The sequence below is a fragment of the Suncus etruscus genome, chromosome 1, assembly GCF_024139225.1.
Source record: "Suncus etruscus isolate mSunEtr1 chromosome 1, mSunEtr1.pri.cur, whole genome shotgun sequence".
NCBI lineage: Eukaryota > Metazoa > Chordata > Mammalia > Eulipotyphla > Soricidae > Suncus > Suncus etruscus.
In genome coordinates, this window is record NC_064848.1 from 176,303,456 (window position 1) to 176,311,262 (window position 7,807).

The window sequence follows — 7,807 nt, forward strand, 5'->3', positions numbered from 1 at the left end:
TTGCTGCACTATAGCTCTGACCCCAGGAAAATATACAATTTTATAATATAAAATGGTATTCATGTTGGGGCCAGAGCGGTGGCACAAGTGGGAGGGCATTTGCCGTAGGGCATGCATGCACTAACGTAGGACGGACCCGTAGTGTCCCATATGGTCCCCCAAGCAAGGAACAATTTCTGAGTGCATAGCCAGGAGTAACCCTGAGTGTCACTGGCCCAAAAAACAAAAAAAAGAAATGGTACCCATGTGTTTCTCTTAATAGATTTTTACTGTATTAACTATTAATAACTATTAATAAAATAGATTTATTTTATTAAGAAATTATATAGAGTATCTGTATGTATATAGAGAGATCTATTTATCTGTAGATATTTTTTCTGAGTCAGCAATACCAGAATGTCTTCTTATTTTGTTTTGTTTTTGGACCACACGTGATAGTATAAGAAAAGATGGTATTCCTGGTGCAATCAGGGATCACTTCCAGGGTGATCTACTATAATAATGCTGATTGAGAGATCAAACCCAGGGCTCCTACTTGCAAAGATGGAACTTCAGCCCCCTTGATCCATCTCCTGGCCTCAAGATACCTTTAACTAATGTTTATTTCTACTACTGTTTTCAAAGACCCAGCTTTTAGTTTGGTAATACTATTTTTGTTTCATTGATTTTTGCTGTCATATATTATAACATGTTGTTGTTTGGACAACACTAGGCAGTGCTCAGGGCCTACTCCTGACTCTGTGCTCAGGGATCACTCCTAGTTGAGGCTCAGGAGACCTATACGTGCTAGGCTTGAATGCCTGGTCAGCTGCAGTGCCTACTTACATATAATTTAACTGAATTACCATCAGAGAAGATGACCCATATGAGGACTTTTTGAAACTTGCTCCTTTTTAGTAAATTGTTCTCTGGCCCCTCTATCTGAATCTGGTAAATCAACTTGTTGACTATGTTAGCCATATTTTCTATTAACTTACTGATATTCTGTACACTTGCTTTATCTTTGTGTGTGTGTGTGTGTGTGTGTGTGTGTGTGTGTGTGTGTGTGTGGTTTTTGGGTCACACCCGGCAGCACTCAGGGGTTGCTCCTGGCTCTATGCTCAGAAATCACTCCTAGCAGGCTCAGGGGACCATATGGGATGCCGGGATTCGAACCACTGACCTTCTGATTGCAAGGCAAATGCCTTACCTCCATGCTATCTCTCCGGCCTGCTTTATCATTTTTATAGTGGTATATCAATATTTTTATGTAATTGAATTTGGTAATTCCTCCTAAAACATTTCTTTAAATTGATCTATATTTTAAGAGTTGTTACAAGGTACATCAAAAAAAGCTGTCGGGGCCAGAGAGATAGCATGGAGGTAAGGCATTTGCCTTGCATGCAGAAGGACGGTGATTCGAATCCTGGCATCCCATATGACCCCCCCAAGCCTGCCAGGAGTGATTTCTGAGTGTAGAGCCAGGAGTAACTCCTGAGCGCTGCTGGGTGTGACCCAAAAACAAACAAAAAAAATGTCAATTTTTTTTTTACTATGTGCCATTTTAAATTTTTGTATTTCAATTCTCTTTTTGATTTATGTACTTCGAGGTTATATAATAAGGTGCTTATAAACAACTCTAATTTCTAGTTGGCATTTATTTGACATATCTTTTCCATACTCTTAATTTTTATTTTTATATGAATACAAATTATATGATCCTTTTGTAAATGGTTTATATCTAGTCCTTGTTTAGTTAGCTGTCCAGTAAATTTAGTCCATTTACATTTAACGTATTGAGATATCACTAAAGAAATTTAGGGACACAAAATGTATTAAGCAGGGTCAAAGAGATAATGCAGAGGGTAAGGCACTTGCTTTTTTACATAGGACCAAATCAAGCCAAACCAGGCTCCATACCCAGCATCCCAGTATTCCTGAGCCCACTAGGAATGATTCCTGAGCATAGACCAGGAATAGCTCTGAGTATAAGTGGGTGTGACCCCAAAATAAAACAATTCCTAAAAAATGTGTTCATCATAATTTTTATTATAAGATAGGATCATTACTGGACATATAATGACCTTATTTTTGCTATCATGAACAACTATAAACTTACTATTTAATTTGAAAACTAAAACAATAACAATTACTCATTTACTACCTATGTACCCTTCCCTGCCTGTTTCTCCATCTGAAATAACCATCAATTTTAATCTTGTCTTTATTATTCTTTAGTCTTTAAAATATAAAATCTCTATCACATGCTTGTTTCTTAATTTTATGAAAAATTCATAGTTTTTTAACTTAACATGAAATTTATTAAGATTCAACCAGACTTTTGCATATAATTGCATATAATTCTACAATTGTAGTTCAATTCTCCTGTTGCAGGCCTGTGCGTTGTTCTATTTTTTTTTTTTTTTTTTACTATTTGAAGCAGCATTGTAAGAAAAAGTCCTATTTTCAGGTGGATGTAGGGATAAAAGTCCTCTCTAGAATGACTGCTAGGCCATGAGATGTGTGAATGTAAAACCTTACAAGATCATGTTACACTCTCACCAGCAATGCAATGAGAGCTCATTGATTTCTGACATTTTGAAATTTATCTCTTCCATTTCAGTCTCTTTCTTTTTGGGAAGTTGGGGGTTGAGTCCACACCTAACAATATTCTGGGCTTATTCTTGGCTCTGTACTCAAGGATCACTACTGGTAGTGCTCAAGGGCCCATATGTGGTGCTGGTGATAGAATTAGGATTAGCCACGTGCTAGGCAAGTCCCTTATTCCCTGTACTATTGCTCTGATCCCATCAGTCTCATTTTGCAATTTATATTTATTCTGCCTTTAAATATATATATATATATACATATACATATATACATATTGGTTTTATTCTTTCTATTGAACTAATCAAAGATTCTTCTTTAAAAAAAAGAAGTATTTGTGCCCCTTCTCTCCTTAATTTCAAAATTGTATGTTCTAATTTGGGGAGTTATTTTTGGCCACTCCCAGTGGTGCTCAGGAACTACTCCTGGCTCTGTTGTTAGGGGCCACTCTCAGTGATGACTAGGGGACCAAGCAGTGCAGGGAACAGAACACAAAACACCCACATGCAAAGCATGCACTCTGCTCTTTGAGTTATCTTTCTGGCCCAGAAATGTATCTTCTACTTATATTTTTTCAGTGACTATATTTGAGAATGAGGGTATTGGCTACACTTGGCAGTGCTCAGAAGCTTACACCTGGTTCTGCCCTCACGAGACCATCTACAGTGTTGGGGATCAAATCAGAATCAGTTCCATGTAAGACAAGGGAGGACTTACTCAACTGTGCCCAGATAGGAATCACTATTTATTCATGTGGTTCAAGATGTATTGTACAACCAAGATTTTAGAACCATGTTTAGTTTAGTTTTGCAGGGTTTAGAAAGTGCTCCCAAGGACCAGAGGGCCACTCTCAGTGATAGTTGGCCATGCAGGCTGCATGGATCATGCTGGGGGAACTTCAGAACAACATCTGGCAGTGCCAGGGAACTATATGATGCCCAAACTGAAACACAGAACCTGAACATAGAGAGGTGAAGCAGCCCTGATCACTGAATGTCTTCCTCGCTCCTCTTGTTTTGACTTGATTTCCATGACGTCTGGAAATTCTCTAGCTTTGCTGATAGAAATTCTGTCTCCTTCACACCCTCTGTTGTATCCAGGTACTCCTGTTAGGTAGACACTGCACCTTCCTCTACCCATTATGTTAACACTTCCTGGGCCATCTCCTTGGTTGCAGCTCTGCTTTCCCCTTCAGCTCTTGCCTTCAATCCCTTGAGAGTGTTAAAACCCTCAGAGAGCTTTTCTATGACTATGTGTGTTATTTCTGGGAATTCTGTTCAGTTCTTTTTCAAATATACCCCCCCCTTTCTTTTATTGGGTTAGTGTTATTTCCCCATGACTTCAGATTTCTTTCATGGCTTTCCATTTTAAACTCACCTGTAGTCTGCTGCCCTACAGTTCCCTTAGCTGGGGTTGTTGGGACTCTTGTAACGGCTCTGCCTCACTTCCTTCCGACTATCTCAATTATATGTTTTATAGTTTGACATTGGTTCTGTACTTTTTCTGGGGTGTGTAGGGGTGTGTCTGGGGGGGCACACTTGGCAATGCTCAGGGGTTTCTACTGGCTCTGCACTGAGGAATCACTCCTGGCAGGGATAGGGGAACCATGTGGGATGCTGGATATTAAACCCAGGTCAACCATGTGCAAGGCAAACATCCTACCCACTGTTCTATTGCCTCTGGGTCTGTATTTTTATCTTTATTTTTTAGCTGGGGACAGGGGTGCCATATAAATAAGGCAAATTCAGGCCCAAATATGTGTGACAGTTGGTCTTTGTCTTTAATTCTCAGGGATGACACTTTACTTTGAATTCAAATCAAGAGAGTCAGATTTTCTTGTCTCCTCTTTCCATTGGGATGCTCTTCTTGGGGAATTGTTTCTATAATGATTCATTCTTTTGAGGTTCCTGCCTTACATAGAGATTTTTTTTCTTACATCCTCAGTTTAACAGGCCCAGAATACAGTTTCCTTCCTAATTTGATGTTCAAACATCAGGCTTGAAAGGCCAACAAACCTCCCCAGGACCATCCCCACTGTTTACTTGCTCACTAGGCTGGCAACATGCCCTGCTTCTGGCATAGGATGGAGGTGTGGGTAGAGACTTTGCATCCTTAGATTCATCTCATGTGGTTGTTTTCTGGTCAGTTATGTATAGGTGATTTATAGTGGAAGAATTTTCAAATGCTAATATATTCCATTTCTCTGCATCCTTTTTCCTTAGAGTCCTGTAGTATTTAAGATGTCTGTTTATCTTCTGAACAGTCTGTTACAGGCAGCATTGGAAAGCATGCCTCGGCCAATCTGGCTATATGTTACAATCATCTGAGAACTTAAAAAAATATTGAAGCCTGAGCCAGAGAGACAGTACAGAGATAGCATACCTTTCTTGCCCGGGTTTAGTCCCTGGCACTGTACATCGTCCTCAAGCACACTAGGAATATGTGTGCTCAGAACACAAAGCCAATAGCCTAAAAACACTTGCTTAGATGCTATGATCTAAAACAAAATTTTTTAAAATTACTGGTGCTTGGTTCCACCCATGAGATTTGAATTTGATTGTTTGGGTGATATGGTCTGGGCTATGCTCTTTTTTAAAACTCCCCGAGTGGCTCTAAATGTGCAGCCAAGGTTGAACATGATTCTTTTACAACAAACTGATGAAAACATAGAGGTCCCTGTGCTCCCTGCTAGCCTGTCTGCTTTGTCTGGGGAGGGGCCACAGGTATCAGAAATATGTTGTTATTTCCCTGATGATTTGAATGAGGGTTGAGAACCAATGATTTGCTTGGGCACATTCAGTTAGAAAGAAAGAGTTTGAGTCATCTTAGAGTCGGGAGCCTAAGAAATCATCCTGTCAGCGGTTCCTCCTGTCTGCAGAAAAGCCCCGATACCTAATGGGCGCTGCTGAATGACACGGATTCCTGGAGACAGTGATCTGCTGGATTCAAGGTGAGGTCAGAGTGTCTTGTACTCCCCAAGGGACATTGGTGAAGGGCTACACTAGGAAACTACTCAACTAGCCCATCTTGTTTTACAAAGGAGTAAACCTTCCTGAAGGGGGTGGTGTTTTCTCAAGGTCCTGGCACTGATGAGGAGGAAAGCTACCCAAGTCTTTTCACTTATCATTCTTGTTATTCATTAAAAACACACTCCTGAAGCTTTTAGAAGATCTTGGCCATGGTTGAGGGTCAGATTAGAGATCTAAGTGTGCAATGCCTTCAACAATGGCACAGCAGAGGGGACACAAATTCCTACTATGTGGGTCTTTTGTCTGTGTGGTGCCTGGTGGGGATCAACCCAGGGCCTCACATATGCAAAACGTACTCTACATACTCATACAGCACCTGGTGATGGAGTTGGACTAGAAACCTGGTGACCTTGAAGCTAATATGCCACCATCAATCAACTGCCTCCTTCTGTACACAGGATTATTATGGTGGCTTAAATTTTGCCCTGCCAGAGGGGGTGCAGAAAGATAGTACAATGAGCTTGCCTTACACATGGCCAACCTAGATTGTACCCCCAGCACACTCTGAGTCCTACCAAGAGTGATCCCTTCACTTAGAATCAAGAGTAAATCCTGAGCCCCTAAATAAAACAAAGCAAAGACTCTGTCCACAAATTCTTTAATATTCCTCCCAGAGGTAGAACTTACTCCCCAACTCCCCCCTGTGAGGTCTGTGTTTCTGTACCTAGTGACCGACCCTCTTTGAGTGGGCAGACTTGGGAAATGATAGTGGATGAATACTGGTGCTAGATCACAAAAGCCATTGTGGCATCCACTTCCCTCTCCTCGTCCCTCTTCTGTTCCCCTCCCCTCTCCTCCCATGTCAGGGAGCAGCTCATGTAACCCAATGGAGACACCCACGTAGACACAAACAGGGCTTTGTTGTCAATGGCCTGAACTCACTTGCAGGACGGAGTCAGTTCTTTAAAGAGAATCTGATGGGGCTGGAGATCTAAGGGGAGTTTAGGCATGCAGCTGGGGTGGCCACAATCTGCTTTCACTCCCACCACCATATAAGGTCTGCAGAGCACCACCAAGGTCACTTCTGAGCACAGAACCAGGAGTAGCCCAGAGCACCACCAGGTGTGGCCCAACCTCCCCCACACTTGACAGCACCTACCTGTGCTGTAAGTGGCTGCCCACACCTTGACTTCAGTCCTTGAGAGATGTCTCATGAGGGGCCCTTTCACATGCAAACCTTTTCCCGGCTGGCTTAAGTGAGCTTTTCTCCACTCAGATACTGCAGTAAAATCATAAATACATATTGACTAGAGCAAGTATTGGGGGGTAATTTGTTACACAAGAAGAGATGACCAATACAGAGAGGCTTCCAACTGCACTAAAATCAGAATTGCCTCGTGTATGGGTTCGCAGAGGGATTCAGACGATGACATTTATAGAGTGCTTTAGTTAGAGCCTGACCAAATGAACTGCATATTAGATATAAAATAACGATTGCGTGTTATTAATGTTATCAGATTGCAACACATTTCATGTTCAATTACCTAAAATGCTCTTTCTGGAGCATCGCTTTGTTCATCTTCTTATCCCCACTGCACACTTATAAAAGGTCACTGTCAAGACGGAAAAGTATGTATATGATTTAAATGTCCTGACTCGGCCACTAACAACCGTGAGCGTGTTTTCACATTGGGAGAGTGAGATTAATTTACACTTGCTCTTTTTCACACAAGACTCTTTGTTTACTTTGGGGATTGCATTTCACTGCCACACCAGGCAATTCTGAGGAAAGTCTGTTCACTTTATCTGTCTCGTCTAGTCTCACCAGCCATACTCCTTAGCAACAGACATGATAGACTTTGCACCCCAAAATGCAAACCCTGACTCTGTGCTCTGTGGCAAAGGGCAGGCCCGGCATGCTTGTGGCCTGATTCAAACTTCAACTCAGCAAAAAGGAAAAAAAAAAGGCAGAAAAAGTCAACCATAATTTTTGCTAGAACATATTTAGTGAAATGAATTTTTATTCATGAAAATTGTACCATATATAAATTTCACATCTAAAAGTAATGGGCCCTTTTATTTCCCTTAAATAAATAAATAGCTTCTTTCTTCAAGAATTACGACTTTGGAACATGCTTTTAAATTCAGTGCTCATTTGTTTTCTCCCAAGAAACAGAAAAACAAGCATGTGCATACTGATGCTAAGTGAGTATTTCTTCTAGGCCTGAATAAAGTGGGGCAGCCAAGTCAGT